The sequence below is a fragment of the Callithrix jacchus genome, chromosome 4 (genome assembly GCF_049354715.1).
Source record: "Callithrix jacchus isolate 240 chromosome 4, calJac240_pri, whole genome shotgun sequence".
NCBI lineage: Eukaryota > Metazoa > Chordata > Mammalia > Primates > Cebidae > Callithrix > Callithrix jacchus.
This window is the reverse complement of record NC_133505.1, coordinates 7,550,612-7,567,861: the sequence shown is the minus strand read 5'-3', so window position 1 is coordinate 7,567,861 and position 17,250 is coordinate 7,550,612. Positions and strand designations below refer to the sequence as shown.

At 36.2% G+C, this 17,250-nt stretch overlaps 1 protein-coding gene across 5 annotated transcripts in view; it reads left to right on the top strand.

Moving 5' to 3' along the window:
- LOC144582011 (uncharacterized) overlaps window positions 1-17,250 on the top strand; it is a 449,998-nt gene that overhangs the window by 293,120 nt on the left and 139,628 nt on the right. For all 5 annotated transcript variants that reach the window (XR_013533633.1, XR_013533634.1, XR_013533636.1 and 2 more), the window contains 3 exons: window positions 1,958-2,043; window positions 5,440-5,653; window positions 6,611-6,751. The gene's annotated coding sequence lies outside the window, so the exon portion shown is untranslated. The remainder of the gene's footprint in view (window positions 1-1,957; window positions 2,044-5,439; window positions 5,654-6,610; window positions 6,752-17,250) is intronic.

The window sequence follows — 17,250 nt, the reverse complement described above, 5'->3', positions numbered from 1 at the left end:
GTAAGTCAGTTTTGCAGCCTGGAATCCTATTTGTTTGCATTAGGTTGACTTTGTCATACATCTTCTACCAGTAATATCAGACTGTATATCCACTCTGATGATGTATAAATGGAAAATTTTCCATGTGAAATCACATGGGAACCTTCACAAGATTACTTTGACATGCTTTTTCCCTTATTTTTTTCCTGCTGTGATTTTGGAAGGCTGTATTTTTTTTTCTCCTGTTAAAATGATTAGTGCTTTAAGTGAATGAGATCACTTACTGAAATAAAAACCCAGCCAAGCCATAGTTTCATATCATGATCTCATACAGGCCCAGTCTCAAGAGAGACCCCCTGAAAGATTTTGCAAAAATTGTTCATCCAATTGTTGCATGCAGCCTCTGTTCAGAAAGGAAATGTGCTTGACAAAATTTGGTAAAAAGGACCCCTGGATGCCAAAAGCAATATAAATGCATGTGTGCCTCAATACAGGCTGCTATCTTACAAAAATAATATTCCTCTGTTGCACATGTAAAACCCATGGTGCATGAAGCATCTGAAGCCCTGTGTAATCGTCACTCTCTGCCTAGCAAGAGACCTAAGTTGCTGAGCTCCATACTGGGCTCTGTGCCCACAATCAGTGGGGCATCTGTGGATGCCGAGGCTTCCTCTAGGCGTCACTTGGCTTCAGAGATTTCTGATTGATGTTCCATTTAAAAAAAATGTAAAATACTACATTTTTAGATTTTCTAGTCACTAAATACAACTAGGGATAGTGGTCAATGAATGTGTCTTAGAGTCAAGTAAGTAGTTCCAAAATGATCATGAAAATGTGAGATAAGTAATAATTTTTGGCTTTCCTGCAGGGTTAATCTAGAAAACACTGCAAAGTAGTACCCACCACTTGTTCTTCCCTCTCTCCTTCCTTGTCAGAATCTTTTTCTTTTCACTCTAACTTTCCTATTACTGTCCATTCTCTGCAATTTGCTCCCTCAAAAAAGCACTTCATTTTGCCTAAAAATCAAATTTTTTTTGTATTGAGGTAAAATTGACATAAATTTGAAATGCATCAGTCTTAAGAGTACAATTTGATACATCTTAATAGATCAACATACTCTGGTTAACTACTTAAGGCAGAGAATACTTCACAATGCTTGAGAAAGTTGTCCTGTGTCGTCTTGTAGTCAACCCACCCCCAAAGGCAATCATTGCTTTGATTTCTATTATCATGGATTAGTTTTGCTTTGTTTTTGAACTTTCTACAGAATAACATATAAAATGTCCTTATTTCCTTCTGGCTTCTTTCAGTTAACATAATGCATTTGAGATGCATCCATGTTGCTATATGCATCAGTAGAAGACACTGTTTCTACTGTGTAGTACGCCGTGGTGTGACCACTTCATGATTTCTTTAATAGGCTTGCTTGATGAACAGTTTGCTTTTCTAGGTTTTGATACTTTGAATGAAGCTGCTATGAACAAAGTCTTATATAAGTCTTTTAGGATGTTTCTCTTGGAAAAATAATTAGGAATGAATAGTTGAGTGCATTTAGCTTTACAGTCAAATAGTTGTCAAAATGGTTTTACCGTTCTCTACATCCACTGGAAATGTATGAGTGTTCACTCATATCAGACCGTGACCAATATTTCATCTTTTTAATCCAGCTGTTCTAGTGAGTATAAAATGCTGTCATATACTGATTTCAATTACCCCGATACATGATGATAGTAAGCACTTTTTCATAGGCTAATAACCACACCTAGGCATTCTTTTGTGAAGTGATTATCTTTTGTCGGTATTTGATGAAAGGAGAGTTGTCTTTTTGTTTTGTTGTTACTATATATTTAAGGTACAAGGTTTTTTTGTTTAAAATTATGCATTTTAACTATGTTGTCTCATTTTCTGGCTAGCCTCTTCACTTTTTCATGGAGTCTTTATTTTTTTTTAAGAGACTAAGTCTCATTGTGTTTTCCAGGATGATCGCAAACTCCTGAGCTCGAGCAGTCCTTCCACTTCAGCCTCACAAAATTCTGGGATTATAGGCGTGAGCAACTGTACCAGGTTGCATGTTCTTTTATCCATTCCTTAGTTTTTTTTCTGATGTTATTATAAATGGGATATTAAATTTTTATTTATAATTACTGGCTGTTGTTCTATAGAAACACAATTGATTTAAGGATATTGATACTGTATCTTAAGAACTTGGTAATAAATTGATGTTTGACAATTGTTTCGAAGATTCCCTGGGATAGTCTACGTAAACAGCCAGATTGTCTGTAAACAAAGCAGTTCTGTGTGTTTTTTTCCCAATCATTATTGCATCTCATCCCCGCCATTTCACTGGCTAACTTTCAGTACAATGTTAAGTAAAACTGATGAGTAAGTACAACTAGTATCGTTCTGAATATTGAAAGGAAAACATCCAGTATTATACCATTGTTTTTAATTTTAGCTATAGGTTTGCGCAGAAGCTGTTTATCAGAGTGAGAAACTTTTCTTCTATTCTTTGCTGATAAACTTTATCACCAATGGATGTTGAATCATATCAAATGTTTATTTCTATATTTTAGAATTTTATTGAGCTAAAATTGACATACAATAAATTCTACATATGTCAAGTACACAATTTTGGTAAGATTTTTTTTTTTTGGAGTTAGAGACAGGGTCTCACTGTCACCCAGGCTGAGTGCAGTGACATGATCTGGACTCACTGCAGCCTTGACCTCAGATTCAAGTGATCCTCCTGCCTCAGCCCCACAAGTAGCTGGGACTACAGGTAAGCGCTGCAATACTCAGCTTATTTTTGTATTTTTGTAGAGACAGGGTTTCACCATGTTGCCCATCTGTTCTTCAATACCTGAGCTCAAGTAATCCACCTGCCTCTGCTTCCCACAGTGCTAGGATAACAGGCATGAGCCGCTGTGCCTAGCTGTAAGCTTTGATATATAAATACACCTGTGAAACATCACCACACTCAAAATAATGAACATTTCAAACACCCCGTTTATTTAGAGTTTCTGTCTTAGCGATATTTTGTAGTTTCTGGTGCTTCAGGTTGTAAATATCTTATGTTACATTTGTTGATAAGTAGCTCACACATTTTGTTGCTTCTGTAAGTGAATGTCCATTTTAATTATCAATCATACCTAGTATATGGAAATATACTTTTTATTGTTACATTCATCTTGTATCCCGAAAACTTACTAAACTTACATAATAGTTCCAGTTGTATTTTTTCAGTCTCTACATTTTAATATAGATTATTATGTCATCTGTGAATAATAAGTGTTTTAGTTTGTTGATGCCTTTTATTTTCTTGCACTGACTTAATTGTAGTAGCTGGAGACTCCCGGGCAATGTTAAATAGAAGTGCTGTCCTTGTCTTGTTCCTGATACTAAGGGAAACGCTTTCAGTCTTTGACTCCTAGGTGTAATGTTAGCTGCTGTAAGTGAAGAAGTTAACTTGTTTTTCCTAAATTGATTAAAAAAAATTAGGAATACTGGATTTTATCAAAATTTTTTTTGCATCAAGATGATCATGTGATAATTCTTTTACAATTCGTTAATATGATGAATTGTATTGATTGATTTCTAAATGTCAAACCAACCTTGCTTTCCTGGGACAAGCCTCACTTGATTATGATGTATTAATTAAAAACTATTTATTATTAAACCTAGCTTACTAAAATTCTGATAAGAATGTTTACATCTATGATTATAAAAGATATTGATCTAAAAATTTCTTATAATGTCTCCAACTGGTTTTGCTCTCAGAGTAATGTTGGCTTCATAAAGTAAATTACTAAGAATTCTCTTCTCTCCAATATTCTAGAAGAGTTGTGAAGGCTCAGTATCATTTTTCCTGAATGTACTTATTTATTCTTTACTTTTACTCATGAAGCCATTTGTGGTTGGAGATCTCATGGAAAGGTTTTTAACTACAAATTTGAATGCATTTATAGATATGACGCTATACAAGTTATCTATTTAAAGTACGCTTTGGTAGGGTGTGTATTTCAAAAAATTTTCATCTAAGTTACCTAACTTATTGGCACAAAATTGTTTATAATATTTATTTTCTTATCCTTTTAAATCTGTGATACCTGTATTTTGTTATTTTTCTTATGGAAAATAGTGTTAATTTTTGTCAAACGCTTTTTTCCTAATCAGACTGACTTGAGATTAGTGAATTTTATTAATCTCAAACAACCAGTTTTTTATTTTCTCATTTTTTCTATTTTTTCCTCTACATTTACATATTTTTTGCTTTGATAGTTATTATTTTTTCTTCTGCTTACTTTGATTTAATTTGCTCTTTTTTTCTAAAAAAATTCTAAAGTTAGACCTTGAGGTTATTGATATAAAACTTTTTCTAATTTTTACATGGATACTGAGTTTTATAAGATTTCCTTTAAATATTGCCTCCCTCATTCCACAAATTTTGATGTGCTTTCATTTGTTACCAAAAAAAAAAACCCTATCTAATTTCTCTTTTGATTTGTTATCTGATCTGTGACTTATCAAGAACTGCATTATTTCATTTGCAAATACTTAGGAATGACTTCTAATATAATTCTATTGTGGGTAGAGAAGATATTTTTACTAACTCAAATATTTTGAAATGTACTGAGACTTGTAGCATAGCACAGAATATGGTCTATCTTGGTAAATCATTTATGTGCACAGGGAAAAAAGTGCATAATCTGTTGTGTGTATTGTTCTGTAACTGGCAATTTAATAAAAGTGGTGAATAAGTTATATTTTGCATGTATGCAGATCGTCATGGCTTTAAGTTTCTTCTAGCAATTACTGGATATAAGCAACAAGAAAGAAAATGTAAACCAAGCATAGTGATAATTACTTTAAGAATAATTATATAAACAAGGCAATTAGGACTAAGACTGTATATTTAAGAAGAAAGAACCTGCTATATCTTATATATACAAAATACATGAGAAATAGTATGAGTGGGTAACGCCTGAAAAGTACATAACAATTCTCAATGGGTGTGTGCCTTAGACTTCAAATCCATGAAGTCGAAACTAACAGAACAGGAATAATAAGCTGTACTTACTATAATTATCAGTACTCGGGTCACAGTAATTGATAGAAAAAGTTGACAGAAAATCAGCAAAAATATAGAACGCTTGAGCAACACTATCAATTAAATTGACATAATTGGTATTTATAAAGTACTTTACTCATGAATAGCTGAAAATAAGTTATTAGTAAGTGAACACATAATATTCACAATCAAGCCATATTTTGGGTGATAAGTATCAGTAATTTTAAAAGGTTTGAAAACATAAATGATATATAAACCAACACAAAATTAATGTAGAAATCAAAAATATTACAACATTGGAAAATCCCCATATGTATGAAAATCGGACAATGAATTTCTACACAACCAAAGTTCATATGAGAAATTACATGGCTCTCTTTCCCATCTTGCAGGATGGTGAGTAAAAAATCTGAGAAGACTGATAATAGAAAGAAGAAACCTGAAGCAGAGAAGGCTAAAGCCATTGGTAAGGTTAAAAATGTTAACCTGAAGGCTGAACAGCCCAAGAAGAGGAAGCCTCACTGCAGATAAACTTCTGTCATCATCATTGAAGGGATTAGCAAGCATTCCCAATCTGTCACATGTTTCTGAGAGGTCACATATGAGGTAAAGTACTTAGTCACTGAATCCAGGGAGGGAGGGAGGGATGGATGAATAAATAAAAGCTCTTGCCATTGTCCCAGAGCCAGTTGGTGGTCATATAAATGTGGAACCTGAGTGGTTAAGCTTCACAAAATGCCTAGACACACTTCTACTGAAGATGAGCCTCAAAAGCTGTTGAGCCACAAGTAAAAATGTGAGCTAGCATCTCTCCTAGGACCATTCTGCTCATCCTCACTGGGCACTACAGGGCAATAGACTGGTTGCTGTATAGCATTTGAGCAGTGGCTTGTTACTTGTAACTGGACCTATGGTTCTCAATCAGTTTCTTCTGCAGAGAACACACCAGAAATGTGTCATTGCCACCTCCACAAAAATTGATATCAATGACACAAAAATCCCCCAACATCTCACTGATGCTTACTTCAAGAAAAAGCAGCTGTCAATGCTCAGAAACCAGGTGAGATCTTAGACACAGAAAATGAGAAACAGGAGATTACAGAGCAGTGTGCAAGGGTGATCAGAAAGCTGTGGACTTGTGAAAGTTAACAAAAATCAAAGTTATTCCTCTGCTCCAGGGCTACCTGTGATCTGTGTTTGCCTGATGAAAGGAGTTTATCTTCACAAATTGGGTTTCTAAATGCATAACAACCTAATTAAACAACTGATACATTTTTGTATGAAAAGGAGTAAAACAGAAATTACATGGCAAGTTAGAAAATATTTTGAACCTAATGAAATTTTTAAATGTCAAAATTTATGAGGTATAACTGCAATGAACTAAATGTTTGCCCTTTCTTTAAAAAATTACATGTTAAAATCTTAAACCATAATTGGATGATTATAGAAGGTGAAGACTTTGGGAGATAATTAGGTCATATGTGTGGAACTCTCATGAATGGGATTAGTGCCCTTATAAAAGAGACCCCAGATAACTCTCTTACCCCCCGCTTTTTTTGGTAGGTGAGAATGCAACAAGAGGTTAGTCTGGAACCCAGATGACCGTCACTACTAGAACCTGACTGTGCTCGCTGGCAATCTCATCTCTGACTTCCAGCCTCTAGAGGTGTGAGACATTTGTTGTTAAGCCACCCAGTATCTGTGGTAAGTTTTTCGTAGTCAAACAGACTAAGACAATAATTAAAGTAAATTTATGGGAAGGGAAAGGCTTAAATCAATATTGTAAGCTTCTTACCTAAGAACATGGTAAAAGAAGAACAAATTAGCAGAAAGGAAGCAAAAAGGAAAAATAATAAACATAAGAGAACAAATTAATTACAGGGAAAAGAGAAAAAGAATAGAGAAAAATTAACCCAAAAGCTGGTTCTATATAATGACCAACAAAAATAATAAACTTTCAGCAAGTCTGATCAGGAAAAAGAAAGCAAATACAGTATACAAATTACCAACAGGAGCAATGAAAGATGGGGACTCACTGAAGATTTCATTGATATTAAAGGTTAATTAGAGATATTATAATCAGTTTTATACCAACAAATTCTACAATGTAGATAAAAAAGTCATATTTGTTGAAAGACACAAGCTATCAAAACTCAATCAAGATGAAATAGGTAACATTGACTAGCCATATGTCTATTAATAAGATTAAATTTGTAGTTTGAAATATTGCCCTAAAGGAAGTTCCAGGCTTAAATGATTTCCGTTATATCTTCCACATTTAAAGAACTGACAATAATTTAACATAAAATTTTCAGTAAAAATTATAAAAAACACTCATTCTAAACTTTATTCACATCTGTATTTTGATGATTCAAAGTCCAGAAAAATATAACAAGAAATCTCTCAGGCCGTTATCACTAAAGAAAATAGATGTAAACATGTATTAAATGATTGAGTAATTGTGTTATGCATTGTGTAAGTAGAGAACTCTGTCATGGTCAAGTACAGCTCTTCCTAGATATGAAGAGTTAGTTTAATTTGTAAAAAGTCAATCAATGTAATACCATGTTAACAACGCCCAAAAGAGAAAGATGAAATAAAAACATTTGACAGAACGTACTCCTATCAATAATAAAAACTCTTAGCAAACTAGTAATAAATGATACTCTTCCAAGGTAATGGTGTATACATATACAAATCCTACTGCTAACATACTAAATAGTAAAAGACTGAATTTTTTTTCTCCCTATATTCAGAAACAAGGCAAGATATATATTCTTACTATTTCTGTTTAACATTGTATTTATGTTCCTGGCCAATACAACAAGGAAAGACAAACAACTAAATAGAATTAAGTGGAAAAAACAAAACACATCTTAATTCACAAATAACATAATTGTCTATGTAAAAAAATCCTGAGAAATCTAATAAGAACAGCATGTTACATCGTGGTACAAAAGCAGACACATAGATTGGATGGAACAGGACAAAAAACCCATAAATAAAGCCACACAGATACACAACAATTGGATCTTTAACAAAGTTAACAAAAACAACAATAGGGAAAGGACTCCCCATTCAATAAATGGTGCTGAGGTAACTAGCCGTATGTATGAGAGTGAAACTAGACCCCTACATTTTAACATAAACCAAAATTAACACAAGACTGATTAAATACTTAAATTGAAAACCTCAAATTATAAAATTCTTAGAAGAAAAACTCGGAGATACCATCTGTACATTAGCCTTGGCAAATAATTTATGACCAAGTTCTTAAAAGTAATTGCAACAAAACAAAAATAAATGAGACCTAATTAAATTAAAGAGCTTTTGCACTGCAAAAGAAACTATCAACAGAGTAAGTAGACAACCTACAGAATGAGAGAAGATATTTGCAAACTTTGCATCCAACAGAGGTCTAACATTCAGAATCTGTAAGGAACTTAGTTCAAGAAGCAAAAAATAACAAAGGAAGGGCAAAGGACATAAACACTTCTCAAAGGAAAACCTACAGGTGATCAACAAATATATTAAAAAAATTCTCCACACCACTGATCATCAGATAAATGCAAATCAAAACCACAATGTGATACCATCACATACCAGTCAGTATGGCTATCACTGAAAGGTAAAACAAAAAACAGATGCTGGTGAGGTTGTGGAGGAAAGAGAACACTTACACATTGTTGGTGAAAATGTAAATTAGTTTAGCCACTGTGAAAAGCAGTTTAGAGATTTCTCAGAGAACTTAGAACTACCATTCAATCCAGCAGTCCCCTTACTGGGTATATATCCAAAGGAAAATAAATGGTTCTCCCAAAAACACATATAAAATAGTATATGTTTATTGCTGCACTATTCACAATAGCAGAGATGTGGAATCAGTCTAGATGTTCATCAGTGGTGGACTGGATAAAGAAAATGTGGTACATACACATGATGTAATAATCAAAGAACAAAATCAAGTCATTTGCAGCAACATCTATGGGGCTAGAGGCCATTATTCTTAGCAAATTAACACAGGAACAGAAAACCAAATACTACAAGTTATCTCGTAAGTCCACATGTACCTAAAGATGGAGAAACAATAGACATTGGGGACTGCTTGAGGGAGGAAGGCAAGAGGGAAATGAGGGTTGAAAAACTACCTATTGGGTACAATGCTCACTACCCAGGTGATGGAATCATTTGTACCACAAATGTCAGCATCATGCAATATACCCATGCAACAAACCTGCACTTGTACCCTGTGAACTTAAAATAAAAAGTGAGCTTTTAAAAAAATCAAATATGAAAAATCTACAAGAGAAAATAAGTGAGTTTAGTGAGATCTAAGGCTTCAAGATGAATATACAAATTCAATTGTATATATTATAAAGGAACCATTGAAAATAAAACAGAAAAGTCAAATTATTTGTGATAACATCAAATATGTAAAATGATTAGGATTACATTTTTTAAATAGGTGCAATAGCTATCACTAAAAGCTATAAACGGTAAGAAAATTTAAGAACATCTAAATAAATGGAGAAATATGTCATGTTTATGGGTCAGAAAGTTCAATATTCATACAATTATTTAAATAGATCTATAGATTTAATGCAATCCCAATAAATATTCTGGCAGACTTTTTTTTTATAAAGGTGGGAAGCTGATTCTAAAATTTATGAGGAAATCAAAGGATTAGGAAAGTCCAAATAATTTTGAATAAGAACAGAGTTAGAGAACTTACCTGACTGCAAGAATGATTGTACAGGTATAACAATCATGAGAGTGTGGCATTGGTTTAAGTATAAACATATAGATTAATGGAATAGAAGACAGTTCAAAAAGAGAAACACATGTATGTTGTAATTGAGGTCAAGAGTTTGAGACCAGCCTGGCCAACATGGTGAAACCCCATCTCTACTAAAATTGCAAAATATATTATTTGGGCATGGTGCCAGGTGCCTGTAATCCCAGCTACTCGGGAGGCTGAGGCAAGAGAATTGCTTGAACCCCAGAGGCAGAGATTGCAGTGTGCCGAGATTGCATCATTGCTCTCCAGCCTGGGCAACAAGAGCAAGACTCCATCTGAAAAAAAAAATTATAGATAGATAGATAGATAGATTATATAGCCATAAGTTAAGAGAACTCACAGATAGTTTCCGAATTCTGGCAGTGCCAGGCAGAGAGAAACAAACATGCTGCAAGTTTTGTTCACAGGAGTATACCTTACACTATTATTAAAGGCCACAAATTGTTCAAAATAAGTTTTCTTGAAAGTTTTCTCTGAAAACCAAAACAAGGATCAGCAATATTCCAAGCAAAAGTCAAAAAGATTGTTTTAGCTTTCTGAGTGCAGTTTATTTAGTTAACTCTTGTTTTGCTTGCTATTTGTGAACATTTCAGTTCGTTATGAGTTCTGTATTTTTTTTTTAACTATTTCAATGTTACAATCTTCAAAACTATTAGAAACCTGCATTTGAAAACACCTGTTAAAGTCTCATAACTTGATTATAATCTATGTTTTGAGAAGGAAGAAAGCAAGACAACTATTGTCTGTGAATGACAAAATTTCCAGGGTAGTTATAAACAGTTAAAAACATGACTGACAAGTTTAGTTAACTCTGTGGTTTACAATAACGTTAGCCTTAATTATAATTGATAGCATATACTGAGAATTTTAGAGGTCCCGTGTAATTTTGGAACATATATTCACCAAAATATAACTTGAAGATTGGACATAACTTTGGCAATATCATGTGACTAAACCATGTCAAATAATGTTATTTATCTTTTCTCTGAATGTGTCAGGGGTCCTCTTAACCATCCAGAAAGCCAAGCATCAGGAAAGACAATTTTGAAGCTTAATGTTTGATTTTGGGATGTCTGTCAAATGTTAGGGGTTTAAAACACTTGATGTTATGAAATAGAATTCCAGATTGCCGTAAATTATTTATTTTGCCAAAATCATTACCCAAAAGGCAAAAATCTTTTATTATGTTAAACCACCTTCTGATGAAACCTCTTAGAAAATTCCCCATCTAATCTTAACCAACTTGACCATGAGGTGAAATCTTTACAAATCCTTTATAACACCTTTTTCTTAAGGGCAGATTAGCATCATTAGCATCTTAAGACAGCCTTGCTGTTCTTTTATTTCAATACTCAGTTTATGAAAAGACCATATAATACCCTTTTGAATTTAATGTTTACACATTTTTTGCAAGATTAATTTTTACAGTCTTACTATGGCTTGCTTAAACCTCTAGCTTTCTCTGATCACATTTAACATAATTCCTCATCCCTCAGCAAAATTTATATTTCCATGCTTTCTTATCTTTTACTAAAAAATACATTTTACTGTTTTTATAGGCCTTGCATGTAAAATGGTTTAGTGATCTCAACTACATGTTGCAGTGTTAGCTCTTAGCAACTTTTACTTTTGGTGAAAAACCTGGTTAGTAAGTGATTTTAATTATGCACCAGGTCCAGGTGTGAATCCTAGGACTTAGACAGAAGTGAAGATAAGGTCTCTTTCCAGCATTCCAAGCCTTACCTATCTGTAAAGCCGGCAGTATACAGCCTTGGAACATTTAGCAAACCTACTATCTAAGTTATATGATTTAGACAACCTGTTTGCATTCTTACAACACTTGCACTGTACCAATAGTCCTTAAGACTATTTTTATTTCTTAGAGATTAAAAATCATGTAAACTAAAAATATTTAATTTAAGCACTTCTTTTTCCTTAAGCCAATCAATTAGATCTCTGTATACATCACACACAACTCATATACAGTGATACAAACAGAAGATTCAGCACTTGGAAGATTTTTCATTTACCAGTTTTTAAAATTGGATTACTGTCTTCAGGGTGGAGACCTTGAACGAACAGAGCCAGGATAGCATAATTTTTAGGGCCTAATAAGCAGGCATAGCTGAAGTCAAAGACAGATCCCCAAAATTAAGGGTGCCATTTTATAGGGGATCTTGGATCCCCTAAAGGCGAGAGATACTATGAGATAAGACAGTGCAGTGCTTCTGTCATGAATTTCATTGCAAGGCATCGCAAAGCCAATGGGCTTGTTTTGTATTCAGTCCATTCCCCATGGGAATCTCATCTATTAGTGGGGGATGGGATGTTTCCATATATTTTAGGTGACCAAGAGCATGCTTCTCGAATTCAAAAGTACGAAGATTTAAGTATTCCTCCATAACTACTATTAGCCATCACTTAAAATATATTTCCTACCTAATTATTACACTCCAAAATTCTCTCATATGTGAAGTAATTTGATACCCCCAAAACTCAAAACTTAAAGATAACACAATTTGAAACAAAACAGAGCCTTGGATTTTGAGAGAGACCATCTGCTTTTAATTCCTGGGGTTTCATGAGGAAAAGAGAAGTTTTTTCCCAAGGCGTCTCAGGCTACCAGAAATTATCTTAAGGCTTCTCTTTTGTGCATTAAGAATGGCAAAACAAAACTTCAGTCAACTGAAAACAACAGGAACAAAAAACTTTTTCAGAAAAAAACATTTTTCAGAAAAACAAGATCCAAGAAGAGAAAAACATAAAGGCCTTGTAAATATACCCATAACTTGAATATCCACTTTTAATTAGGCTGACAACTCCTTTTTTTTTTTTGAGATGGGAGTTTTACTCTTGTTGCCCAGGCTGAAGTGTAGTGGTGTGATCTAGGCTCACTGCAGCCTCTACCTCCTGGATTCAAGTGATTCTCCTGCCTCAGCCTTCTCGAGTAGTTGGGATTATAGGTGTGCACCAGCACAACCAGCAAATGTTTGTATTTTTAGTAGTAATGGGGGTTCACCATGTTGGTCAGGCTGGTGGTCTTGAACACCTGACCTCAGGTGATCCACCCTCCTTGGCCTCCCAAAGTGCTTGGATTACAGGCATGAGCCACCATGCCCAGCCTAAGCTAAGAACTCTTTAAGACAATTCTTTTAAATCCCTTGTTACTAAACTTTAGCCATGCCAAGCAGTTCAGATTTTCAGCTTTTGAACTTTACAAAAAGTAACCTCAAAGGTGAAACCAACAAGCCTTAATTAGATTATGACTTAACTGTAAATGTACAAGTTATTTTCAAAGGAGTATTAAGAAGGTTTTGAAACTGCTTTTGCAAAATTGTGATTGAGACAATGAAAGAGATCTGACCCAACCAACTCCATTTTGTTTCAGCCCCCAAGTCGTCCTTGTCCATCTCTAGGTGTTGGCTAAGCCAACTTTGGGAGGAGCCTGGTTTACAGTTTATAATCTAAAACAGAGATGATAATAGCCCCTCCTAAGATATACTTTCCTTTTTCCTAGGGACAAGACGAAGACTCTAGCCATAAGTTTAGAAACCATGGCTTGGCCAGGCGTGGTGGCTCAAGCCTGTAATCCCAGCACTGTGGGAGGCCAAGGTGGGTGGATCACGAGGTCAAGAGATCGAGACCATCCTGGTCAACATGGTGAAACCCCATCTCTACTAAAAATACAAAAAATTAGCTGGGCATGGTGGCACGTGCCTATAATCCCAGCTGCTCAGGAGGCTGAGGCAGGAGAATTGCCTGAACCCAGGAGGCAGAGGTTGCGGTGAGCTGAGGTCGTGCCATTGCACTCCAGCCTGGGTAACAAGAGCGAAACTCCATCTCAAAAAAAAAAAAAAGAAAGAAACCATGGCTTAGGAGTCATGTAGCTGGAGGCTCTAAGATTTTGACCCTCTTTTAATTGCTCTCAATATCAGTGCTTAAGATAGATTCTAAACGGTGCCCTTGATGGATCATATGGCACCACCTAGATAGATGAACTGGCTTATCTGATTTTATGGCCTCTACCCAGGAGCTGGCTTAGCACAAGAAAACATACACTGTTGTAAAATGGTGAAGACTAAAACAAAGTATTACCACGTGGTTACAGGTCATGTTCCCAAGGACATGAATCAAGATGGAGGCCTGTAGCCAAGTTTGTTACTGATCATTTTGTCCAGCTGGCTTAAACAACAGGTCTGTGGGGTCCTATGCCTGTATCCTAACCTAAGGTATCCTTTCTTTTGACAGAACCATACAGAAAGGCACACAAAGTACCCCACATTAGCTACAGCTTAAGACTAACCTCACAAATCCTCTTTCATTATTTAAAACATAAGAATATAAACAATGATTCTCATTATCTCTTTTACTGGTTTGCACAGGGAGAGAGAAGTAAAAAACCATCCTGTTAGAAATATTTTTATCCTTTGTTGGCATGTCAGGCTTTGGGGTTCCCTTTTCCCTAACTCAACTGTAAGCCAAGCATTTTAAGGTTTGGGGAAATTAACTTTTCCCAGGTTGGAAGAACATTATAGAAGAGGCGTTTTAAACTGTGGAGTAAGGAAAAATGCCGTAGAAAAGTGTGGGGGTTCCGATTAGGGTCGTCAGTAGGTACTACTTCTCTTTCTGTTGGGAAATAGGAGACACATTCCTCATCTCAAAATTCTCTGCTGCCTGCAGAGCTGCCTATTTTTCAGCCACAGTTATGGTTTGGCCTAGGAGCAGCCTAACATCCCTTCATGAGAGGTCAACACCTGAGTTAAATTTTGGAAAGCTACTATATACCTATCAGGGTCATTAGAAAATCAGTCTAAACCTCTATTTGTTTAAGATCCTGTAATGAGAAAGAAACCTTGAATAAGGGAGATATTTCAGTTGTTCCTCTGGAAGTTGCTTCTCTAACTTTGGAGAGTCATTCTCTGTAGGTCTGCCTGATAGGACTACTAAAATGCTGGGTTGATTTTGTAATGCCTGCAAGAGGTCTAGTAAGAAGGCCGTAGCTCTTATGCAAAAGAAAATGAGCCACTTTTTCTTTGAATTCTTAGGGTCAAAGGAGTCTCTGTGGTTGAGGATACACTACAGAGTTGCAAGCTGAAGATGATCTGTTATCCTTCTAGAAAGAGAAGTGAGAAATAGGTGTTCCTTTAGTTTCCTTGCTTTAGGTGTGAACCAGGGTGGAGAAGAAGACAGTGGGAGTGCCTCTCCCCTGCTGTTTTCCCTCTCTGGTTCCTGGGTCATTGTACCTTGTTGAGTGCTCCACTCATAATTGCAAGCATGACCCCCAGCCATGGAACCAGAGGAACTAAGTAATTAGGATTAGTCACACTCAGCTATGCATCTCTAGTCCTCTGCCTGTGATTTCCTTTTGACTTGCTAGACTTATGGGACCTTCCCAGCTCCCTGAAAAATTTATCTTGGGAGAGACTATGTGACAGTTGCATTTCCCTCCTTAATGGAGTAAGTGTGCTGGTTTGAGCTCTATAACCTGCTATTATGGCCTATGCTAAAGCATCTATCTTTAGAGAATGGTTCCAGTTAACTTCTAAACTTAATCGGAGGCAGAATAGGTACCTTAAAAATGTAGGAACCAAAGGGCTGTTTTTCTGCTGATGGGACAGTATTGAGACTAAAATTTGGTTCTGGAGGACATTTTACTTCCCGTTGTTGAAGGCAGAGTTTTTTTTATTTTATTTTATTTTGTTCACAGAAGCATCATAAAGCCTGGTCTCTGGTAGACAGGTGCAAAAAGGGAGAATTCAAGAACTAGAGTGTTTTGATAAAGAGCAGAAAATGTGCCTCACTGAGAGGATCTCTATTCCACTGAAATGTCTTGAAATGCCATCTTCTCTCCAGACTAAGGGCAGAGTGAACTTGACATGCCATGTGTTTTGCATACCAAGGGCAGAGAGAGACCTGGAAATGCCATGTGCTCTCTAGACCAAGGGCAGAGAGAGACATGGCAATGCCATGTGCTCCTTCAGATCAAGGGCAATGAGAGACCTGGAAATGCTGTGTGCTCTCCAGACCAAGAGCAGAGAGTGACACTCACTGTGTGTGTGTGGCGGGGGTGGGGGGACCCTCTGCTTCTAGAAAATCATAAAGACACCTTCTCTTGGGTTATATCCCTGGTTACTATGACATTCCCTTATCTTGCCAAACAAGAATACTTCCTTGAACTGTACAACTTTCCATACATTGCATATACAGAAAGGATAGGAGATATGGCGGTCATGGACAGAAAAGGAGGAAATCACTATAGAAAAGTTGGAGATTCTGTTGCAACTCACCATTGGATAGTTAGAGGCTGGGTCAGCCCAGAAGCCTTTGGAAGACACCAGGGGGTAGCCCCAGCCAGAAATCCTTAGTTTCTCCAAAATGTTTTCTAGCCCTATAGGATGGCTAAGTTCTCTGTGAAAGGATGCTGGTTCAAACATAGTCAACATGCTCAGCAACCCATGGGTGCTGGGGGATTCTCCATGTTCTCCCCAGTAAGCCTGTCCTTCAAGTCTTGTAAGGCTGGCATCCATGCTAATCGTTTTTAAATGGCTGAAGGGGTTGGGCATTTTGTTTGATTTGGTTCTACAATGGAGGCTGAGAGCATCGAAATGAAAAGACAGAGCTGGAGTCCACTTCTCTGCTGACCCTTTCAGTGAATGTTGTACCTGGATATCCCTGACAAGTCCACAGTATGAAGCAGCTACACTGTCTGGGATATACAGCCTGGGGTTTGTCATCTCATGGCAGGAAAATTTAGGACATGGATATACATGAGGAGTTTAGGAGAGGAGGTTTAATAGGCAGAAGAGAAGAGAATGAGAAACAGCTCTCTCCATAGAGAAAGTGGGGCTTCCAAGAGGAAAAGCCTGGCAGGCTGCAGATGTGGTCTGCAGATGCAGGATTTTATGGTCAGGTTTGAGAAGGTGATACCTAATTTACATAGGGCTCACGGATTGATTCAATCAGGTATGACATTTACATAGCACGTGGGGAAGACTGGCTTTCCCACCCTAATCTTATATGCAAATGAACTTTCCCATTGACCGGCACCATCTTGTCTGCTGCTTATTGTACACATGGCTGATAAAGAGAAGGGAAGATGGGGCTGCCATTTTGAACACGATTGACACAACTGCCAGCATCTGTGTCTGCAGCTTGATTTTTACAGGCTGCTGTTTGTTAGAAAGGAAAATGATTTGGGGCTCTTTTCATTAAAAGGAAAACCTTACCAAGGACTTCCATACCCCTCTCAGTATCTGCCTAAGTAATTTCTTCTTACTTCCTGTATCATTACCAGCCATTAGGAAAATGCAAATTAAAACTAAAATGAGGAACCACCACACACCAATTAGAATGGCTCAAATTAAAAATCTGTCTACATCAAGAATTGTAGAGCAATTAGAAACAT